Raw genomic sequence first — 6,707 nt, 5'->3', positions numbered from 1 at the left:
TCATTTTTCTCTCCGGACAAGGAGCCGGCCATCCTCCATCATCTCTTCCTTAATAGTCTGGGAGTGTGGACCCGAGGGTTCAGGCTGGGGGCAGACCCCACCTGTAGCTGTGACTCCATCTCCGCTGGGGGTCCACATCACCCTCGTCCTGGTCAGTCTCTCTGGCGGGCCTACGCGCCGAGGCTCTGACCCTGCACTTCCTCTGGGAGACGGGGAGCCCGCTTCCCTCCAAGCAGCCCCATCACCCTCTGCAGGTGGTGGGACTGGTCTGCAGAGGCTGGCTCACCATCCTCCACAGCCACACCACACTCCTTGGTCGTGAGCTCCCGAGGGAGTTTTCTGTCTCATCTAGCTCCAAGTCAGTTGCCGGGTCCACGACGTTGGTGGGTAAAGGTCCAAACAGTGAGCCTTTTATTCGCCGACGTGCTCACTGCGGAAGAAGCACTCCTCCACTGCACACCCCCACCACGTGGCCTTCTCCTGGCTCTGCGGGCCCCCAAGGCATTCTCCACCCTGATCTGCAAGGCCCACCAGGCTTCCAGCGCCGTTCAGTCACTAGCTCCCAGAGTGCTCGCGAATTTTCCCCATCTGGCTGTAGGCCCCACAAACAAGTAATACAGTCGTCCCTCCGTATCCATGGCGGATTGGTTCCAGGACCCATCCGCAGATGCTCAAGTCATTACATAAAATGCGTAGTTCAGCGGGCACTCCGTATCCGCGGATTCCACATCCGCGGATCCCGCATTCTCGGATTCAACCAACTGCGCTTTCGCGGATATAGAGGGCTGACTGTACTGTACTTAAACTGCAAAACTGAAGACTTGGAAGATCGTTTAGTGGGCCTTGCGGGTTATGCGGAGCTAGTAGAACAACATCTAAAATCATACATTAAATTTGATGGTCAGTGCTCAAGAAAAATGGTTTCACTCATAAATATTTATGTGAAAATTTTAATGGATTTTGTACAGACGGTGCCCAGTGTTATGCTACGGAGAAAGTCTAGCATTTCAGCCAAATATAGAAACAAATTTGCAAATTTGTTGCATCTCTGGAAGATGCAACAAATTTGTAAATCAATTAACTTGCTTTAAGTCTTTCCTTCATACATTTTATATTTACTAGCACATGTCAAATAAACAGTAGGGAGAATGAAGTAAAATATCTGAAAGCTGGGATTGAAATAATGGAACTTGGATGAAGACTTAAAACTTGATAGGCAGCCTGTTATCCTAGGATGACAAAGCAGTTTAAAAATTCTATCAATCCTGCTCTATAGAGTTTAATAAAAATTGTAAAATGGGAGTGGCTAGATAAATAATAAATAAATGAAAAATTTTAAGAGTTTGGATTTAATAAATGATATTATACATTATCTATTACGTGTTATAATAGAAAAGGCAATATCTTTACAAGATATTGTTGAAGCTTGTAGATCATTTCACTGGTCCTCAAAGTGTGGTATCCTGAAATCTTCTGAGACACTTTCAGAGGTTCCGGTGAGTTCACAACTCTTTTCATAAAAACACAGAGATATGAATTGTCTTTTTTATTGTGTCAATATTGGCACTGATGATGCAGAATCATTTTCTCACTAAATTTGTTTTTGAAAATATAGTTATTTTTCATAATAATATGTTATTTGTGTTCATTTATAATGGGCTTATTATTGTGTTTTTAAATAAACTAAGAATAAACATATTTTTAACTTCTTAGTTTTAATTTTTAATACAGTAAACATGTCAGGGGTCTCGTCTCTTGAGACAAAAGTTTGAGAACTGCTGGATTAATTGAGCCAATGATAAAAAGTAACTGAACACATAAAACTAAGTAAGGGGGTCTTCCCTGGTGGTGCAGTGGTTAAGAATCCACCTGCCAATGCAGGGGACACGGGTTCGAGCCCTGGTCCAGGAAGATCCCACATGCCGTGGAGCAACTAAGCCCATGCACCACAGCTACTGAGCCTGCGCTCTAGAGCCCGCAAGACACAACTACTGCAGCCCGCACGCCTAGAGCCCGTGCTTCACAACAAGAGAAGCCACCGCAACGAGAAGCCCGCGCACCGCAACAAAGAGTAGCCCCTGCTCGCCGCAGCTAGAGAAAACCCACGTGCAGCACCAAAGACCCAACACAGCCAAAAATAAATAAATTAAATAAATAAATTTATTTTTTAAAAAAACTAAGTAAGGGAAACTCTGAAAAGTGAGTGGAAGAAAGAGGAATAAAGAGATATGGCATACTATCAGAAATAAAACAAAGTATCAATTCCAAGAGAGAATTTTAGATTGTTTAATTCTATGATAATGAACTTATTATCTAATGACACAAGTGAAAATTAGAGTAAACTTTTAAATCTTTCCATTTATTAAATGGAAACTCATCCACATGATGTTTTAGCCTCGTGGATTGAAGATGAACAAAAATTAACAAAATTATGCCAACTAATTAGACACACTAATGACTTATTTTATATATACTTGATGATAAAGATGTTGACTATATTTTAAAATCTCTGAGATTCTTACAAGGATTAAGAAAGACTCAGAGCCAAGAACAGCATAGTTAATATCAAGAGACATTCACTACTTATTAAGAATACTGAAATTATTCTGAAATTAAGAATGCTGAAACACCTGATGACTTCAAATTTCATGGAGAAGTCTCAAGAAGAGCTTGCCGTAGTTCCCTACTGTCAAATCATATTTCTGACCGAGCCCTCATCTAACTAGTGACAGACACATTAGAGAAATCATCACCCAACAATTTCAAAATATTAAATTATTCAGGAATGATCAAAGTAATTAAATAAGTAATGCATGCTGCATCTTACATGCGTTGGTAAGAGGCTTTAATGGTATACGTTGTTTAGTTTACTCAGAGAATAAAAAAGAATGATTAAAATTATTTATTTGTATATTAACATACAGTATTATTTGTATTAAATATTGTTAAATGTTCTTAACATCACTTTGAATACAACAAAGATTTGGTCCCTGTCCTCAGCGGCCCCTCAAGGATGAAAATTGTTTCGATAATCAATTGCTGTCTTGAAAAACGTAGTGATTTCAAACAAGACCCTTTTTTTGTTTGCTTGTTTTTTTCAATTGTTGAGGCTTCTGTGGGTCTGGAGTTCCGGTGGGGCGCATCAGGAAAGGCTCAGGTGGGGCTGGTGGATCTGGCACAGCCCGACTGGAATGAATGTCTGGTGCCTCTCCCGGGTGATGGCTTGACCAGCTGGGGTGGGCTGGATTCACTTAGAGACCCTCTCGTGCCCCATCTAATCACTGACCCCAAGAGAGTAATACTATCTCAGTTGTGGATTGAGTTCTGTTTGTGTCTGGCTTCCTTCCTTGGCATTACGGACGTGAGAATCATTCCGTTTGTTGTCTGCAGTCATCCGCTCCTTCTGGCTGCTACTCAAGGTCCCACAATGTGAAGAAACCTCGAGTTACCTCTCCGTTCTGCTCTTGATAAGCACCCAGGCCGTGTCCGGTGTATGTGGACTCTGGTGACCATGTGCGTACGTTTCTGTTCGGTTCACACCCAGCAGTGGAGTCGCTGGGCCGCAGGGCACATCTCAGCACTGACAGTAATAAAGTGGACTCCAGGGTGGTTGGACGACTCGCACTCACCAGCTGAGTATGAGTTTGCTGCTTTGCATTCTCACCAGTACTTGGTGGTGTCAGTCTTTTTATCCATTTGGTGAGTGTAATAGGATGGTCTTAACCTCCTCCTGGCAGGTCATAAGCTGCATTCTACAGCCGAGGGACAGCCTCTGGGGCTGGTGTCACTGGTGGAGGACCAGTTGCCTCACCTCTGAAGCCATGAGGAGCAGCCCTCAGGGACCACAGCTTCCTGGCAGTTGGTTGGACAGATGGTGATTTGAAAATCGGTGGAAGTTAATTTGGGGACGTGGGTAGTGGTTTTGTTCTCTGGGTTCCCTCAGAGGCTGTGGCAGCCGCAGACCCTGAGTCAGGTGACCTGGATCCTGACCCATCCCTGCTTTGTTTATTTTATATTTTATTTTATTCTATTCTGTTTTATTTTATTGGCTGCGCCGTGGGGCATGCGGGATCTTAGTTCCCTGGCCAGGGATCAAACCCATGCCCTCTGCACTGGGATTGCGGAGTCTTAACCACTGGACCCCCAGGGAGGTCTCTACTTCTCATCATTACCCACCACAAACCAGCTCCAGATGTGCCATGGACCAGTCATTTCCCAAGCCCACCCGCCCCTTCACACTGCTGTCCTAATCCTGCCTGGCATGACTCTGTTCTCTCTCAAAGGCCCAGCTCAGACGCCCCCTCCAGGAAGGCTCTCCGGGGTTCTCCAGTCCCTCCTGGATGTCTCCCATGTCTCCCATCAAGGCCTTTGCCTCTGCTGTTCCCTCGGCCGGGAGCCCTCTTCCGTCTGTGTGGCCCCTCACCTCCTTCTCGCCTGTGTTCCCCATTTGTGTTCCCCACTGGGACGTAAAGATCTATTACTCTAGCCTCCAGGCCTAGAAAAGGGCCTGACACACAGTAAAGCCTCAATTTGTTGAATGAATACATCTTGTCTCTCGATTTAGCTGTCCTGCGCCGGCCGGGGCTTCCCACAAGCCGGGCGATCTGTTGAGAGCAGAACTAGATAGCACGAGAAGCAGCTCCTTGAATCTGGGGTCAGGTGAGGCTGCGGTGTTTCAGGTGAATCAGGAAAGTGAGTCGGGTGCACGTGAGGAAGGAAGGGTTCCCAGCGTGCAGGTCCAGCTACGGTGACTAAGCTGGGGGGGCTGGTACAGGCAGTGGGCAGGGGATGAAGGAGGCGGAGCTGGGAGAGTGAAGGGGGCACACAGCAGGTCTTCATTCAACAAGCGTTTGTTTAGCACCTGGATGGGAGAGAGGTTTGGGAGCTGTCGGGGACACGCAGGAGGTAAAGCAGGGAGAGGGGCTGAGACAAGACGGGAGAGGAGGGTGGACCTGGTACAGCTACACAGGCCGTGATAGGGAGTTGGTAGGTATTAGGGAACCTCCCCTGATTTTCTTGTTTCTAATATTATCTTTAAACTTCCTTTTTTTAAAAAATACATTTATTTATTTATTTTTGGCTGCGTTGGGTCTTTGTTGCTGCGCATGGGCTTTCTCTAGTTCCGGTGAGCGGGGGCTTCTCTTTGTTGTGGAGCACGGGCTCTAGGCACGTGGGCTTCAATAGTTGTGGCATGAGGGCTCAGTAGTTGTGGTGCACGGGCTTCGTTGCTCTATGGCATGTGGGATCTTCCCAGACCAGGGCTCGAACCTGTGTCCCCTGCATTGGCAGGCGGATTCTTAACCACTGTGCCACCAGGGAAGCCCCCTCTAATATTATCTTTACTTGTAACAAAAGCTACAGCATATTAGTGTAGACAAATTTGAAAATACAAGGGACATCCAGTCTTGGCAGAGATACTCATAGTCTCTTGCTCGATCTGTTTACAATTTTAGAGAGTGAGAGGGATATTGGTAGTGTGTCTATTTTAAACTATGTTAAAGTTTAGCTGTGTGTTCACATATGTAGATTTCAGAGAAGTATAAATGGTGCTATGCTATTGGGACCCCCCGCTTTCCTTCCCTTTCTTGTTCGTTTCCCTTTTATTTGTGTTCACCTCTCCCTTCCTCTCCTGCCATGAGACCCATGTCAGCAACCTATTACAGATTTTCCCCGTGCAATGACAGTCATATACAAATATATATAGACCGCTGCTTACAAACATGTATGTGGAAAACATCCCTCGTATGTCAGTTTGACAAACGTGGGATCCTATGATACACTTTCCTGAATTTTGCTATTCTCAGGTATTGACTGATGGAATTCCTTTAAGTTAACTGGAGCAAAGCTGGTTAACCTTTTTTAATGGTTACATAACATTCCATGGTGTGGATGCACCAGAATATATTCACTCATTCTCTGTTGTTGGACATTCACTGCTCCCTTGTGTGTGTGTGTGTGTGTGTGTGTGTCTTGGCCACTATGAACACTGCTATATTACATTAATCCTTTATGTATTGGTGCTTTTATTTCTTGGAATCGATTCCCAGGAGTGGGATTGCTTGGTCTAAGTATATGGATTTTTAAATGTAATGAATTTTTCCAGATTGCTTTCCTAAAGTGCTGCCACAGTTCCATTTCTACCGCTTTAATTTTCCCAGTCTATGGGCAATAAAATGATGTTTTATTTTTCTTTAATATGTTTTCCCCTGGAAACTAAGGAGTGTGCACATTTTTTTCATATATCTGTAGGCTGGATTTGCTCTTTTGTGATTTGTCTCTTTTAATGGAATGTGTCAGAGTTCTTTATGGAATTATATAATACACACACTTTTGTCATTTGCCTTGAGACTATTGTTTTTCCAAATCCATAATTTACCCTTTGCTTTGTTTACGGTATCCCTCATTTCACATTTTTAATTTGCAAACATGTATTTCTTTTCCCCCCCCTCCCCCATCTTCTGGGTTTCCTGTGTTAGTTGGGAAGTTGGTTTTTTTTTTTTTTTTGCGTTTAATTTTTAAAATCCATCTGAAATTTAGCTTTTCCTAAGGTATAAAAATAAAACTCTACTTTTAAAAATTGCTCTTTCATTTTCCCAGGATAATGGATTAAATGAAGCACCTCTGTTTGGCGATGTCTCTGGCATTCCTTTTATTCCCGTCTGCTGCGTTGGGCCCAGGGTATTCTGTGATGGAAGCAGGCATAGTAG

General features: G+C 44.2%; 1 pseudogene; it reads right to left on the bottom strand.

Moving 5' to 3' along the window:
• On the bottom strand, positions 1-548 carry LOC137755594 (pre-rRNA-processing protein TSR2 homolog; annotated as a pseudogene).
• Positions 549-6,707: the final 6,159 nt, after the last annotated feature.

This window comes from Eschrichtius robustus, chromosome 20, assembly GCF_028021215.1.
Source record: "Eschrichtius robustus isolate mEscRob2 chromosome 20, mEscRob2.pri, whole genome shotgun sequence".
In the NCBI taxonomy this organism is placed as follows: Eukaryota; Metazoa; Chordata; class Mammalia; order Artiodactyla; family Eschrichtiidae; genus Eschrichtius; species Eschrichtius robustus.
The sequence above is the reverse complement of the archived record's forward strand: the minus strand, read 5'-3'. Positions and strand labels throughout refer to the sequence as shown.